The sequence below is a fragment of the Elephantulus edwardii genome, unplaced genomic scaffold (assembly GCF_000299155.1).
Source record: "Elephantulus edwardii isolate Elephantulus edwardi_28Jun2011 unplaced genomic scaffold, EleEdw1.0 scaffold00173, whole genome shotgun sequence".
In the NCBI taxonomy this organism is placed as follows: domain Eukaryota; kingdom Metazoa; phylum Chordata; class Mammalia; order Macroscelidea; family Macroscelididae; genus Elephantulus; species Elephantulus edwardii.
This window is the reverse complement of record NW_006399923.1, coordinates 2,951,819-2,956,516: the sequence shown is the minus strand read 5'-3', so window position 1 is coordinate 2,956,516 and position 4,698 is coordinate 2,951,819. Positions and strand designations below refer to the sequence as shown.

Here is a 4,698-nt window from a genome sequence, read left to right as displayed (position 1 = left end):
GGTCTTTGGAGAGGGACATCATGCTGGGTAGAGTGGAGGGACAGCGCAGGAGGGGAAGACCCTCTATGAGGTGGATTGATTCAGTGAGTGGGGTAATCGGGATGGGTGTGTCAGAGGTAATGAGACTGGCACAGGATAGAGCACGGTTTAGGGCTGTTGTACATAGCGTCGCTATGAGTCACAAACGACTCGACGGCATATAACAATAACAACAACAACATTTTACTGCTTTAATCACAGACTGCATAAAAAGGACAATATGCACAATGACCACCTAAAATCCTTTTGTAGCCTAGATGGTGAAATGGTACAACAGAAGACTTTAAAACTGCAGCTCTTTTTGGATTCCCCAAAGTGTATCTGCACTCTTCTTCAGAGGGCCTCTTCCTCAGAAGTCAGTGTCACGTTCACCTTCATGACATCTAAGATTCCATTCTGCCCCAAGGTGCAAGGGACGAACACTAAGGAAGACATCATCTTTAATTCCTTAAATACCTTTAATTATGGCAGAAATTGGATGTACCCGCGTAAGATTCTTCCTCATCACTTTCAGCCAGATCTGCCACTGACAGTCCAATGGCCCAGGAGGTACAGCCTTTCAGTTTGATCACCTCGTAGGCACTGTCAACCACCTTGTTGGGAACCTCTTTCCACTGTTCCTTATCTGAATCAGTACCTAATTCAGGATGCAGATTTTTCAGAGAGACACCAGCCACATTCACTTCACTCCACACAGACACACTAGAGTCTCCATGCTCCCCAAGAACCCAGCCATGGCAGCTCAATGCATGAACTTCCAGCCTCTCCCCCATTAGGTAACGGAACCTCCCTGAATCCATATTGCATCGACTGCCAATAACACAGTTTTTGGGAAAGCCACTGATCTTCCAAGCTACATAGATAAGGAAATCACCTGGATTACAAACAACAAGCAGCTTGCGTTTCGGGCTGTACTTTACACCATTAGGAATGATGAATTTAAAGTCCACTTTACTGGACCAAATTAAGACGGCTTTCCCGCTCCCGCTGACGTGTCCCCGTTGGGATAATAACCACCTTGGAATTTGTAGTTACATTGTAGTCTTTGTCAGACACACTTTTTGAGGTTCTAAGAAAAAGGCTGCCACGTTGGAGATCCATCATCTTTCCTTTTCATTTGTCTTCCATGACATCAATAAGTGCAAGTTCATCTGCCAAGTCCTTCATTAGAGTACTGATAGCACAGGCCATGCCAACAGCACCAACTCCAACAACTGTAATCTTATTCTGGGGGGTCTGTTCTTCCTTAAGAAGATTCTGAATCAGCTGTACTGGATTTGGATGAGGAAGGTCCCGGGATTGCACGTGGGGTAGGTGTTGGCCACAAGAGGCCAAGAGGCGGCAAAATCCTGACTCTGCAGCTGCAGCTTCTGGACTCGCTGGCACCGCACCAGGGAGGGGAGGGGCCTTAAATGGCAAAGAGAGGCCGACCTCAGAGTGGAGATGGGGGAGCCAGGCGGATGTGCGGGAAACCCACGTGTGGGCTGAGTTGGTGGCTGGGCGGTGGAGAGGGCTCGGTTTCTCCTTTTCTAAGAAATATTCTTTAGTTCTCTTGACAGTCCACATTATAGGAATACTCTTCTGCGGCACCACAACTAAAAAGCATAGATTCTTCTGTTATTTTTGGCCGTTATTCAGTTCTCTGATGCATAATGAGTAATTGTGAATATCATGCCCTGGATCAGGCACCACTTTAGTGTCTAGACTGACATCGTTGCTCTTTGACACTCCGGAGAGGTCCTGACAGCAGATTTTCCTAATGTCTTTCCAATTTGTCTTTTGGTTTTTTGACTGCTGGTGTCTGATTGTGGAACCTAACAAGGTGAAATTATTAACAATCTCAATCTCTTCTTCTATCATGGTGCTGCCAATTGGCCTGGTTGTGAGAATCTTCGTTTTCTTGGTACAGAGGTCCAATTCATATTGAAGACCCTCTACAGCAAATGCTTAAGGCTCTCCTCAGTTTCAGTAAGCAAGATTGTGTCATCTGAAAAAAAAAAGAAAAAAAAAACACACAAAAGAAACCCACCAAAACAACTTGTTGATGAGTCTTCCTCTAATCTTGATACCACACTCCTCCTTATAAAGTCTAGTCTTTCAAATTATTTTCTCCACATACTGATTGAAAAAGTATGAACACAGAATACATCCCTGACACACTCCTTTCCTGAGTTTGTATCATGCCGTGTTTCCTTTCTCAGTTCTGATAACTGGCTCAAGATTAGGTTTTGCAAGGACACATGTGTTCTGGGATTCCTATTCTTCTCAAGATCAGCTACAACTTGTTAGGATTCACAAAGCGGCAAGATAAAAATATCTTTGTATTCTGTTACTCAGCCTTTGGGGGAGTTATTAAAAACAAAAAGAAAAGATATTCACTCACGGCAGGATGTCATACCCAAATTATGATGATTCTTTTTCCCCTAGATAATGGGATGTTTTCCCACAAATTATCAAAATTGTTTTCAAGTTTAATGACTGATAATTTGATAATATTACCTCTCATCTTACATAAGACTGTCTCTAATGCTATTTTTATAATATATTAAAAAAACCTGGTTATTCTTAACACAAAATTAATCTCCATTAAGTCCGTTTTAGTGTCTTTAAGCCCAGATTACTCTCAGGGTCTTGTCACGGAGTATATTCTTTACACTATTAAAAAGAGTTGATGCATTGGCAAGTGACCAAGGAATGGAGATTGTTTGTATGAGAACCTTTTTATGAAAGTAAGAACATTATTTTTGTATTGAAACATCGAGGTAAAATTTGCTATTGTAGACTTTTATGGATATATATGAGATGTTCTCAAGGAAAACAAACAAACCTCTCTCACACACTCCTGGTTGCAGCCAGTCAGTGGTGCTGCACCTCTTAAATGTTCACTGAAAGCTTAGTAACTGTATTTTCAGAAGATGTGATAATGTTTCTTTAAAAAGTACGGGCATAGAAATCCTACGAAGCTATTCTGTGTTGGCCTAAGGTAGCTTTATTGAAATAAATTCAAAGGCACAAAATTTCAACAATTAAAGGGATTGACTCATGCAATTGCTTAACTGTTATTGTTGTTAAGTGCTGTCAAGTCATAGACAACTCATAGAAGCCCTATGAATTAGAGACCTGAATACTTGGATAACTTTCATCATTTCTTCAAGTTCATAGGGCTTCTGGAGGCAAGCTGTTTTGGAAGTGGATGCCACTCCTGCTTCCAAGCTTGTTATAGTTAGCAAAAGTAAAATCTGTGGGTCAGACAGCTGGTTATGGATATCTGTAGATTGTTGTTACAAGGTCTCTAGATTATAAAACAGTGAGAATTCAGAGTTAAGAGACTTGTGTCAAAATATTTATTTGTATTTTGGCAGCAAAACATATCCTTAATTAATGTTTCTTTCAAATAACTTTCATCAAGGGTAATTATATTATGTTAGTTTTAGTTCATTAGCTACTTTAGCTTATGAAATAATAACTGGTCTAGTGCTTGACCCAAACATTTGAAGTTATAGACATCAAAACTGATACATTGCAAACTACTTATATCATTTTACAGAGAAAGCAGCTGAGAACTGAAGAAGCAGCAAATGTAAACCTTGGGAATATTGACCATAATATGTTTCAGATGACTGAAACCCTGATGATTTTATTTGAAGCTGAAAGAATAAAAACTTAGTCAGAACCTATTCAAAGCAGACTCTCCCCTGGCCTTTGAAGGCTGTGACTCTCACAGGAAGAAATTATCTATCCTTCTTTCTTGGAGTCACTGGTATAATCAAACATCCAGAGGTATGTGTCTTTTGAAGTAAGCAGTCAGACTCCCTATGAAATAGGCTATCAGAGTAAAAGTACAAAAAATTTTTGCAAACAGAAACAATTGAAATACAAGGGGTCTTGTAACTCTGGTCATATCATTTTATAAAGCCTCTAGTGTCAAATTTATTTGCAGTTAAAAAAATGCTAGATCAGTTCCTGACAAAACAAAATAGAAGATTATCATATCAAACAATAAGTTTGTGAAGGAATGCTATGCCTTTATTTTGTTAGCAGAGAATAATCTAACTTCAAAAATATTTTCTTAGTCAATTCATATGTTGATGAGCATTTGGGCTGCTTCCATTCTTTTGCTATGGTGAATAAGGCTGCTATGAATTTTGGGGTACAAATCTCCACTTGTGTCTCAGTTCTTTTTTCCTCACTGTATATTCCTAGCAGTAAAATAGCTGGGTCATGTGCTATTTCTATGTTCAGCACTTTGAGGAAATGCCAAACTGCCTTCCATAGTGATTATACCATTTTAAAATCCAACCAATGCGTATGAAAGTTCCAATTTCTCCACACCCTCTCCAACATTTATTGCTTATTGTCTTACTAACTTTTGCCATTGCTACTGGAGTGAAATGGTATCTCATTGTGGTTTTGATTTACAACTCTTTTATTGGCAGTGATTTTGAGTATTTCTTTAAGTGTATCTTGTACATCTGAATGTCTTCTCTTTTAAAAGTCTTTCCATGTCCGTTGCTCATATTGTAAGTGGCTTATTAGTCTTTTTCTTGTGGAGGCCCTGTAGTGTTCTGTAAACTTTCATTATGAGACCCTTGTCTGAAATGGAAATGACAAATGTTCTTTCCCTGTCAGTAGTTATTCTTTCTTACCATACTGGGAAAA

General features: G+C 39.4%; 1 pseudogene; it reads right to left on the bottom strand.

The window, feature by feature from the left end:
• Window positions 1–322: 322 nt before the first annotated feature.
• On the bottom strand, window positions 323–1,605 carry LOC102843730 (annotated as a pseudogene).
• Between the last annotated feature and the right edge of the window lie 3,093 nt (window positions 1,606–4,698).